Genomic DNA, 13,039 nt, shown 5'->3' on the forward strand with positions numbered 1-13,039 from the left:
ACCAGAAGCAACCATATGACGCCAAATGATTTATTTTATGGCTCAGTTGCATCGGTCTCATTATCACAAGTTTCCCATCTCTCCAGACGTTCAGCTCATGGAATACATGCACCTGCACCCTCGAATTAGCGCACATCGATCGGTGCCATATGCTAAGAAACAAGATAACAAGCTGTAGAGAGGGACCAGAAAAGTGGGCACCGTCACCGCCCTCCGCTAGAGTCCCACCAACGCCCGGCCTTTTCCTTCATTACGACCTTTATATCCTAACGTATGTTGTCGTACTTACGGTAGAATCCCCATGTCCCGGTCTCGGAGAAAAAGAATATTCTTCCCCTTTGCCCCCTTTTCCATGCTTGAGCGCAACGTTTGTCATTGATTATATATAGTTGATCTTTTGGGCCACAGGCATCATATTAATATTTTAAACCGGCATGACATCCGGCGTTGCTGGCCATCCACTTGCAAGCCGGTCCTCCTAATGTTCTTGTAATTCATTCCCGTAGTCATGGTACGACGTTTCCAAAGAACTTGTCGGAGGGAGTGCTGAGCCACGAAGGAACCGAATGGGAACATTTTTAAAGACTTGCACCGGTTCGAAATTCGCAGCTTCTCTCCTTCAAAATAATGGAACGAATGATGCATGTTGCAAGCAATCTTGGGGACCCATTGACATAAAATTTTGAATACGATGGATGTGTTACTAAAAAGAAGAAAAGAAAAAGAACATTTCTGCTTGTACCCTTTTGTACCATTAACATTCTTTGATTCTTATATACAGGTATTCAAATATATCTGATCGGATTCCCATTTGATTCTTCTGTTGTTTTCCCTTCTATTTTTCTTGTTTCTTGCCCATCTTCTGATCTAGATCTACATTTGAGAGCTCTACTCTCCCGATCTAGTTCTAGATATAGGAGTTTTGATGAATAAGTACTTTGTCTCCAGCTTCAATGGTGGTAATAGAAGCTCCGGTATTAGATCTGTGCTCATTTAACATGTTTTTGTTGTCTTGTCTCCCGTACGGTGATGGTATTGGGAATGCTGAACCTAGTGCATATCTTTGAAAAGTAAAGCCATATCTATAGAAAGAGATCTCGGTATGTACTCCTAATTGATGATTGTGAGATTCAGTGATTGGCCGTCGATCTTTTTGCTTTGCTGCGGTCACAAATCTATTCTTGAGAGAAAAGGGCGCTCTTACCCCTACAGACCATGTTTAGATGATTCACCTTGAGTTCTGGAATTTTATTTTGGTCGAAGAGTTCTGGAATTTAGTTTACTTTGTTGCTTTGTAAGCTTGCTTGCTTGCTTGTGATGATTTCTGGTTTTTGTTAAGTATCCACTCATGCATCGTTTGGGACATGAATGAAATTTTTTTTTTTTTTTGATAAAAGAAATCATTGTAGAATGGGACTATGATTCATTCTGTCATCTTCGTAGTGGGGCGGACTGAGTCTATGTTAATGTACGCTTTTATAGATTTTTTTATAGATTTTTTCCTTGATCTTTTCCACACGGAAAGAGAGAGAGAGAGAGATGGGTTTGATTAGAAACTAAGTTTGGTATAAGTGAGTGACACGTGTCCTGGTAGAAGCGACAACGTTGCTACCGGTACCGGCTGTAGCAAAAACGTTCTGTTATACCATCTCATCGGTAAGAGAGTTAGCATCGAGTTTCAGTCTACTAATTCTATATCATAGAGTAATTAGCACAAGACAATTGCTTTATTGGAGGTTTTGCCAATCTAATCATACGGCTAAGGTGCGCATGATATTCTTGCTAAAGTTTTATTTCCAAAATAAATTTCCATTGCTTTTCTAAATCTTGCCTCTTCCTTTATCATGCGCAAGAAAATTATACTATGAAAGTATTATGTCGTAAATTTATCTTGAGCCTTTTCAGTATTTCTCGAATAATATAGGTTAAACTAGAGCTCTCTATCTCTTGATATCAAAAGAAGAACGTAAATTAAAATTTAAACTTGCTTTTGATATCTCTGGCATCGCTCTCTCCAAAATTATCTCAAGCCAATATTTTAGCATCTCTGAGAAGAACCTGAGCATGAATAATAAGCTTAATTAAGCTTTTATCAGCCAACTGTTTTTCAATCAATTAACAAGCTAAAAAGTTCTCATAATGAGTTGAATTCGAGATGCTCTTTAAAACTTTGACTCATTTCCAATTTTGAAATTTTGCTTACCCACTAACTTTGAGTGCTCTCATCATGCTAAAGGCAGTCTTTCCATGATCTTTTGCTATGGTGTAGGAATGCTGGTTCGCTTTCCTTCTTTCCTCTTTCTTTACTCCTTTTCCCATTGACAAATATGGCAAAAGGGTATCGCTTTTGCCGTTAGCTGAGGTATACGCACACAATACTTCTGCAAACTACCACTGTCGGGAAGCAAAGAAAAAAAGTGCATAAAGCGAAAAATTCAAAAAAAAAATAAAAAATTAAACAGGATTAACAAGGACGAATCAAACTTTAGGAAGTTGGACGTAAATCGTTTCTGTCTGCGGGCTTTTCGCCTTCCCCAACAAGAAATGACATGCGTCACGTTAAGACAATAATGCTTCTTAAAAAAATGGAGACCCTTGAATTCCCTTTTCTCCTTGAAGGTCTCGGAAAGACGTAACAAAAGAAGGCCCCTTCTGTCTCTCCATAAATAAAGCAGACAATTTAGCCCCTCGATTAACGTTAGTTCCCTAAACTACCTCGACGATTGCCTTTTTGACTGAACTTTTATCCTTGTTGACTGATTGGTAGGACGAATAACTTGATAACTTACCCGAGCAATGGCATGGTGATGTGATTTGATGTGTTCCTTTTAACTTTTAAAGCTTTTTCTCGCTTTCACGCGGTCTTCTTGTTCTTAAACGCGGTGCGGTATGAGAAAGAAGACGATGACGCTGAAAAAAGGTTCCATCTTGTGGAGTTAAAAGTCAAAGTTTTGCATGGCTTTTGACCTGTGTCTGAAATTGACTGCTCTGGATAAAGATGTGTATGGCAGATTGTGCTCTCGTGAAGATTGGGTTCAAATTTGATTTTTTAAACTATGTTATAAAACCTTTTTGCTTGATATTCATGCAGGTTCTTTCTGTTTTTGGAGAATTAAATGTGAATTATTTTTTGAGATAATGACACAAATGGTCCCTTAACTTAAATGTTTGATATATGTTCAATATTGTCCTTTCATCAATTTAAATTTACGGACAACGTTGGATATTTTCGTGTAGTTCAGGAGCTAAATTGAATATGTACCAAAAGTGCAAGAATTGCATTGAATAAATTAAAAGTTCATGGATACATTGCATATTAGGTTAAAGTTTAAGGATAATTTGAGTCATTTTCCTTCTTCTTTCCTCCAATTTTTGCCATGAATGGATATTTCTCGTCAAACACGTTGAAATTTGAGGGTTTCTTTGGTGTGATATTCTTTAATTTTTATTTTTATTTAATGTGGAGCACTTCAAGCCTTTCAAAATACTCAGATATTAACATGTGGAGTATTTTCATAATTTTTCAAAAAAAAAAAAAAATTGTCCGTTTATGAGTTTCTGGAGAGTAAATGAAAGGTAGAAGAAGAATACTTTTTTGACAAAAAAAAAGAACAAACATTGGTGACAATTGTTATTTTCATTATGAGAACAATCAAGTAAACTGACTATTGAGTACACACTATCATTGAATTTACAGCGATTTATACGACACTTTCGCTGGCATATGAATTTTTTCCTCCCCCAAGAAATTAGAAAAAGATTCATATTTGAAATTTTTATTGAACGTTCTCAAATGTATAAGAAATGCACGCAATGGTTTTGTTCTTTTCTGTTATAAGTGGAAAAGTCTACTAAATTATAGGATGTGGGGCCTTTAGTTTTTGGTAACCACTTGTCTCCTTTTTTTGGCATGACTTCTCTCTTTCTTCAGCGAATGTTTTATATATATTCATTTATTCTCGTTATAGATAGAGATAAAAATATCATAATTCTTATGTGCATAATTACTTAATTACTCCAAAAATTTCCTTTTATTTTTGTTTTCTCTTGATATATTTTCTATTTTGTATGGTTTGAACGAATCTCAAACTTAGTAATCGAGTGAAATAGATTGGCCTATTCATTACAACACCCTAGTGCTTTTGCTAAAACCGATCGGATCGCTTCTCCAAGCCAGCAACAAAAGAACGTTAGCCCTAATTAATTTTCTATAATCAACGTAGAATAATTCCTTAAAAAGAATATAGACATTGATAACTTGTCAATATATTAAGCTGGTAAAAAAAAAAAGAAGACTTTTCACTGGTGATAGGTAAAAAAATAGATAAAGTTAGTTAAAAAAAATACTACAAGTGAGAAAACATCATAGTAATATTAGTAACTGTTCTGCTAATACTCTAAGCATGAGTAAGGGAGCAACTGCATGAACCTCACTGGGGACTTGCTCGAGAAAGAGATGTAACTGCGGGGCTAAGAATATTACAAGTGCTAATACTTTTATACGGCGCTCACATGTGTGCCAATTTTTTTTTTTACTTGAGTGCTACAAATTTGAAAAATCGATCACTTGAGTGTCACTTTTAATTTGCCCTACTGGAAAAGCTGACGTGACTGCTAGTAAGCCGATGTGGCTGTAGGAAGATATTTTTTAATATTTGTAATATTTTTAAATTAATGATAATTATTTTTTGAATTTCTTATTTTTATTTTTTTCGTTAGGGTCGGTGAGGGTCACCGGTGACCCTTGCTAGTTGTGGCCGCTCACCCTCAGCTTCGAAGGCCCTAGGTGAGGTCATGACAGCTCACCCACTTTGGGAAACATCTAATTCTGGTCAGTCGTGAACATCGCCTAGAGTAGGTGAGGGCTGTCACAGCCTTGCCAATGGTCAGCAAGGCCTCGACGGCCTTGCCTAGTGTCTTCACGGCGAGGGTGAGGGGGCCCTCGCCCAAGTCTGGCCATGAAGGCCCTAGGCGAGGCCATCGGGGCCTTGCTAACTGCTGGTGAGGCCGTGACAAGCCTCACTTGCTTTGGGCGGTGTCACCTATGGCCACCTAGCAACCGACAAGGGTCCTTATGGCTTCACCCAGGGCCTTTGTGGCCGAGAGTGAGGTGGCCACGGTTGGCAAGGGTTGTCGGTGACCCTTGTCGACCTTAAAGAAAAAAAAAATTTAAAAGCAAAATACATATACAAAAAGTAAATTTTAAAAATTTTAAAAATTCTATGTAGGACATTTGGTTAGAATTGACACTTAAGTGATCGATTTTTTTTTTGATATGACACTCAAGTGAACGAAATAAAAAAAAATTAGTACTTAAGTGAGCGCCATATGAAAGTTTTGGCACTCTTACTGTTGTTATGCCTCTAATTGCGTATGACTTTTGTAGAAAGGAAGAGCATATGAAGTCTCTTCAAGAAAGTTGTGTCGAGGTGTTTCGTTAACTTTGTACTTTAGCCGCATGATCAAGTTCCAATGGTTCCTACAAATTTTGACTGTTGACCAAGGCAAACTTTAGGGTCTCATTGGTATCTTCAGTGGCAACTATTCCGACATTCTCACAACCGAAAGAATCAGAAAAGGGAAGCTTCTTTAATAATCAACCAATTCTTTTTGTTAAAGGATGCCTTATTATTGATAAATGTAATCATAATCCTTTGAAATTAGTACTAGGACCACTTCAAAGTTGAAATGTTGTCCCAAAAGTCTTGATCCTAGAACACATTAGCCAAAAGGAAAAGAAAATTGATAAAGCGCCCTGAAATGGAAATCATAATATAAAGATGGCCATGCATGCATGCATAGTCGCATATGACAATGTATGAGCTGGGCGATGCTACATGTAGCATAGGAAAGCTTTCTCCAACCAAGCTTTTGGTTAACGGGTTGCATATATGAAAATTACTCAAAATTTTTTTGGTTAAATTAACATGTGAATGAGATTGGAAAAATTGTTTAAAAACTCTTAAACATGTTGCACTCAGTCCTAAACCTTATAATTGTACCAATTAAGTCATAAATCTTTTCACGTTTTATCAATTGAGTTCATCTAATCAATTTTGGCTTGAATTCACTAACGTGGACATTGATCATTCACATGGCACTAGTGGTACAAACATTAATAATTTTTAATAATATATATAATATATAATATATTTTACAACTTTGGTTGGTGAGGGCCAGCGATCCTCACCTTGGCTAGGCTAGGTAAGCATGTCAGGATCTCCCCCTCGATCTAGGCAAGGGCAGCGAGCCACTTGCTTATGGTTAGCAAGAACCCAACGCCCTTGCTGACCAACAGGCAATGTTGTTGGCCCTCGTCTTGATTTGGTGGAGGATTGCTGGCCTTCGTTGTGGTTAGTGATGGTCAATTGGGTGAGCTTGTTGGCTAGAGTTGTTAAAAAAAAAAAAAAAAAAAAAAATAAAAAATTAATAAAATTTTAAAAATATTAAAATATGATTAAAAATTGTCCATATTAACGTTGACCGCGCCAAGTAGGATGGCTAGCATCTATATTAGTGATTGCCAACCAAAATTGATTGGATGAACTCAATTAGTAAAACGTGAAAATATCTAAGATATAGTTGGCACAATTAAAAAAATTATGACTGAATTGGTAGAAGCGTAATAAGTTTAGGATTTTTTAAACAATTTTCCCTTTCACCGTAAGTTGATTTTCTTCCAAATTAGAGAATCAAAGAGACATCTCTAGAAAAACATATATCATCAGCAGAAAGATTTTGGCAAAGATTGGTTGTCCTCTTGTAGAAGTCGTGGATGCCCTTTTCTTCTTTTTGCTATTCTCCCCCCTTTCTCCGTGCATATGATGAAGAAAAAGACGACCATTTACAGTATCATTTTTCTGGCTGCAGTGACAAAAATCAGTGCTTGCGTTTCTCTCCGTTGTTTTGAGTTTGTAAAGACCTAACGCTGGTAACAATAGGTGCACTGATTGAGTTGGGACAAGAATTATCTTTGATGTTAGGACGTTAGTTTTCTGTTCAATGGACCTTTCGGCTATAATGATCCAGACCGCGAGGCATCAATTGTAGGGCTTGTCTATCCTACCGTGCCCTTATACACGGCAGAATTGCCGGGACCTTTGTGAGTCATTTGAAGGAAGAGATTATATTTCTGCTGTTGGCTGACAATCCTCATCAGCCTTTGAATAAAAAATGAACTTTTGCCAGTCGTCCGATTATCCCAGTGACGTTTTCACAGTATTCATTTGAACATATTTCATAATTGGATGTGGAACCCTCGTGGTTACATCAAAGGCGCAGCCACACTTGTTGCGGCTCCTCACTCTTTTCAAGTCAGAAGAAAACTTCTAATCATGGTCGGGTCTGAATGTTTAGTTATCAGATTCACCCATTGCACTATTTGAGAATTCATGATAGGCACGTGGACTGGTTTTTCTGGAACACCCTAGCCCAATTCACTTGACATTTTATTCAACTTAACCCATCTTTTATCGAGTCTTATGATTTTATCTTTGATTTACGTAACACCTCGAATTTTGTAAACTAAGGATTGCTAGGTATATAGCATCTTGGTTTGCTAGGTCTTTCTCAAATCTTAGGTTTTTTTTTTTGGTCGGAAAAAGACTATATTGCTCATTAGGTAGGGAAAAGAGTACAACCCGCAAGTAGGGCTTCATTACAAATCAGATCTAACATCGGAGGAACAGGTGACGAGGCCCAAGTTGGGGGAAGGGAACCTCGACTGTGGGCTTTCGCAGCCCAGTCGGCTAGGGCATTTGCTGATCTTCTGCAATGATTCACCTTCAGGTTCGAAAAAGAGGGCAAAATGTCGTCGCATTCGGCGAGAAGAGCACGGCATTCCCACGGTGGGAGACGCTCGTGATTCATTACTTCAACCAAAATTAGGCAGTCGGTTTCAATGATCAGGTCAGAGTGATGCTTCCCTTGTTGAAGAAGATCTTTTAGAGTATGTAAGAAAGCTTGAATCTCTGTTGCAAGTGCGGAAGATGCTGGAACGCTTTTGGTGAAGCCTCCGAGCAAGCTGCCTGTGTGGTCCCGAGTGATACTGGAGATCGCACCCAGGTTTTCTGCAATGGGAAAGGCACCATCTATATTAACCTTCATCATACCCTGCACCGGTGGGAGCCAGGTAGTGTTAGGGTTCGGCGATTTGTTTCCTGTCTTCTGTTGCTGCTGCAATTGGTGTTTCTGAACTGTAATGTGCATGTGAGCGAGAGCTAGAGCTGATTCCACAATCTGGTCCGGGTGCGCGAAGTGGTGGCGGAAGATGACATGGTTTCTGGCCTTCCAGATTTGCCATAAAAGAGCTGCTATGGTCTCAAACTCCGGTACGTTACCTTTCTGTTGTGATATATCTGCAAGCCAAGCATCAATGCGATGATTTGCAAAAGCTGTTACTGTGATTTGTACATTAGGATGGTTCCAAATCTGTTGTGTCCAAGGGCAATGCAGAAATAAATGTTATGTTGTTTCGGGGGAACGGGTAGAACAGAGAATACAAAATGGATCATTGGTGATTCGGCGACGGAACAGATTGTACTTTGTAGGAACTGCATTGTGGCTGATAGACCAAAGAAAGATGCGGATTTTAGGGGCCGTCTTGGTTTTCCAAATTTGCTTCCATAGGTGACTGGGGGTAATATAAGATGAGGATGGGCGAGAATCTGTCTGTGTAGCCTCTGATTTCTGTATGAGATGATACGCACTCTTCACTGTGAATTGTCCATCTACAGTTTCTGTCCATACAATTTTGTCTTCAGTAGATGCTGGCCATAATCTAATTGCCATAATTTCTTTCACTATATGCTCATCAAATGTATGTTTGAGAAGTTGGGTGTTCCATTCATTTTGTGCTGTATTGATGTAGTCTGCAACTGTGCTTGGTTCATCCCTATTAGGAGGTCCACATAATGTTCCCATAGGTAGCCATTTGTCTTGTCTCACGTTGATTCTCTGGCCATTGCCGACTGACCAACTCAACTTAGGAAGAATTGAATCTCGGCCCAGTAGAAGACTTCGCCAGCCCCAAGAGGGTCGGGATCCCTGTTCTGCATGCCAAAAATCTGTAGATGGAAAATATAAGGCTTTGAATAGTTTGCACCACAAAGATAAAGGATTTTGAAAAAGTCTCCATGCCTGCTTTCCCATAAGGGCTTTATTAAAGGATAATAAGTCTCGAAAACCAACCCCCCTATACTTTTCCTCTCTTTTAGAATATCCCAGCACTTCCAGTGAATTCCAGACTTAGTGCTAGTGTGTTGCCACCAAAACTTAGCCATCTTTTGTTCAACAGACTTGCAGATGGAGACAGGAATCTTAAATATTGACATCGCATACTGCGGTAGAGCTTGAATCACAGCTTTTAACAGAACCTCCTTCCCTCCTTTAGAAATCAACTGTTCTTTCCACCCAGCCAATTTAGCATTCACCCTTGTGTGAATCCAAGCAAACATATCTCTCTTTGAGGACCCCCAATCTGAGGGAATACCTAGATACTTTCCAGTTTTATCAAGGATTGGCACTCTTAGTACTCCGGCCATATTTAACTTGAGGGACATAGGACAGTTTTTGCTAGCAAAGAGGCCTGATTTATTTCTATTTATCTGTTGTCCTGTTGCAATACAGTACTGGTTTAAAATGCTTGCCAAATTTTGACATTCCAGCGTTTTACCATCTAGAAAAAATATCGCATCATCGGCAAAGAATAGATGGGATAAAACTGGACAGCTCCTGTTAAATTTCAGTCCTCGCAGATGACCCATATTTATAGCATTCTGAATAAGAGTGGATAACATATTAGCCACAAGTATGAATAGGTAGGGTGAAAGAGGATCTCCCTGCCTAATTCCCCTGGTTGGTGTAAAGAAAGGTAGATCTTCGCCATTGATTTTGACACTAAGAGAGGTAGTTTTAACACATTGCATCAGCCAAACCACCCATCGATCATGAAACCCAATCTGACGCATATAGTCCTCCAAGAAGTCCCACTCAACCCTATCATAAGCTTTCTGCATATCCAGTTTTAGGATTGCCTGAAATTTCTTCTTTCTCTGTCGAATTCTAAATTGATGTAAGACCTCTTGAACTATAAGAATGTTGTCCTGTATTTGTCTGCCTGACACAAATGCACTCTGTTATGTGGCAATCAAATCTGGTAGACATCATTTTAATCGATTCGCTAGGACTTTGGAAATAATTTTGTATAGAAAATTACATAAATTGATGGGGCGAAATTGATCTAACCTCTCTGGATTCGGTACTTTGGGAATCAGACATATAGAAGTTCTGTTTATATCAGCAGGCAACACACCAGTAGTGAAAAAATTCTGCACTGTAGTAAAAACATCATCCTATATAATGTCCCAATGACTATGGTAAAAGAGGCCATTAAAACCATCAGGTCCTGGAGCTTTTGTTGCTCCCAACTGGAAAGTAGCTAGCTGTACTTCCTCTCTTGTGACTTCCGCGGTTAAATGATTGTTCATTTCATTTGTCACGATCTTTGGGCATTGCATTAAAGTAGGTCTATAGTCTCTATGACCAGCAGTAGAATAAAGGTTCTGAAAAAAACAGTTGGTCATGTGCCTCACCTATTCTGGGTCTCGAATCCAATCCTCGTTTACATCTTTGAGCATGCTGATTCTGTTTCTCTTCTGTCTTTGAATCGTAGTAGCGTGAAAAAATTTAGTGTTTCGATCCCCCCTCAACCAGTTGATGCGAGATCGCATTGCCCAGTAGTGTTCCTCCTGTGTCCATATTTTCTGAATCTGTTCCTGCAGCGATTTAACCCGATTGTTATTATAACTGTTAGCAGGTTGATTAATGTGATACTGGAGCTTCTGCTTTAAGAGATCTATTTGATGATGTGCGGCAGTAAACTTTATTCTGCTCCAATTAGCCAAAGCTGTAGTTGTCATCTGTAATTTTTTGGAGATGCTGAAGGGATGATTTAAGGCTGATGACCATACATCGAAGACCACCCTGTGGCATTCATCATCTTGAAGCCAAAAAGACTCAAAGGTGAACCTCTTAGGTTCAGGTTATCTACAATATGCAATATGATAAAAAAAAGAAAAAAGAAAAACATAAAACCAAATTGAGTCATCACTAATCCATTTATGGAAAGTTAGATCAATTGAACGCCTAAAGCATCAAGTAGCGTCAAGAAAGTCGAACTACCTAAATGCACCTATATAAGAAATGATCAAACGTAACATTGAGATTTGAGGTCCAGGTGTTGGGCGATGCGTGGAACGGATTAACAATCCATGACGCCCTTTTTGTATGGCAGCTCTAACGTTGGTTGTCCAAAATCACTCATCAAATAATTTCCCAAGTATGCATGATTTTTTATTTTAAATCTAAAATGTCCCCGATACACTTATTTAGCGATGTAATTCATAAAAGACTCGTATTCACATGCATGTCGAGGTGTAACCCTATTTACGTGTCAAATCGTGAACACAAATTAAATGTCAGTCCTAAAATGCATCATAACATTACAATGACATGCGATTTGGATGCAACACGCAAAGTCTGAATTCAAACATGACACAAAAGATGATGAGAGAATAATATTGACATGGCAATTGGAACACAAACAATACATGCTAGATTGGTATTCAAAACAATAAGAAAATGAAGTGACAAGATAAAGGTCATGTAAAATATAACATGGCAAATTCGATTAAAACACAATGAGAAAATGCAATGGCACGGTAAAAATCGCATGCAACATGACATGCAATTAGGGGTTCATAACATGATGAGGAAATAACATGACATTACAATAATCACATGCGACGTGACATGCTGAGATTTAAATACAAAATGATTAGAAGGTGGCAGGACATGTGTTTATATAAAAAAATGACCAAATTTTGGTTATTATGGGCAAGTGCTAGACATAATCGATAAGATGGAATCTAGTGAACAATAGAATGCATTGATGAAAATAACAATTGACAACTAGATGAGTAGCAATATTTTCAAATATTTAAACTCTTTTAGATAAATGTCCTAACAGCTTCAAGAGCATTGACAACCAAGGAAGTTATCAATAGCAAACAACACTTATCTGGTATGAAGTCATTTATATTGACATTGACGTGTAACTACCTAGGAGAGATATTTTTGGACATTTGATCTTCTTGTAGATAAGTGTTGTTGTAACTTTTTGTAATCAAAGATAGGATGAGGAAACTATTCATCTGAATTTAGTAACCTCTTGGAGATTAGAAGTTGTGGTGTCGTGAAGATATGGAACTGAACTCTAGAGATGTGAAGGCATGGCTAAACGTACAGAAGAACTGCTTATAAGCAATTATGTTGTGAACACTATAAATACTAGTGTTTTTGTACTGTAGAAACCCCCACACAAGAACAAAGAAATCCCATTATATTTCAATTTACATATCATTGTCATAGTTGTAGTTTCCAAATATCTCATCATCGATTAACTTTTCGGTATGAATCTTAGATGTAGTTTCTAGATACTTCATCGTTGATTAAATTCTAGTGTGTATCTATGTTATAGTTTTTGGATATTTCATCATCTATTAAATTTCAAAGTTCTCTCTTTATCTTGTGTACCTTAACATATTAAATTCCATTGGAGTATATCTATTGATTTCCTTGTATACCTATCACATTGCTTGTTCGGAATTACGAGAGAACTGTTTCCTTTGATAAAAACTGAAGAACGACATTCGATCAAAAGTATTTCATCGTCAAAGCAAATTCCGATGAAACATCATTTTTTGCATGCATAGTGACGTAAATGTGGCAAATTTGAGGAAGTACTATACCGAGAACAAGAAATCATCCAAAGCTTCATCATGTTATGGGTTACAACCCCAAGGATATGGCTATCCAATTTGAGAACTCAACCGCAATAGCAGCAAAGTCAGGTCAAGTGGGCGACATCAATACTTCGCGGCACTTTACGGAGGAGTAAGTGAGAGAGTTAGCACCAAACTCTACTTTAGTGGCTACCATGAAGAGGTTTTTTGAGGAACAACAAAATTAGATGGTGAAT

The sequence above is a fragment of the Eucalyptus grandis genome, chromosome 1, assembly GCF_016545825.1.
Source record: "Eucalyptus grandis isolate ANBG69807.140 chromosome 1, ASM1654582v1, whole genome shotgun sequence".
In the NCBI taxonomy this organism is placed as follows: Eukaryota; Viridiplantae; Streptophyta; class Magnoliopsida; order Myrtales; family Myrtaceae; genus Eucalyptus; species Eucalyptus grandis.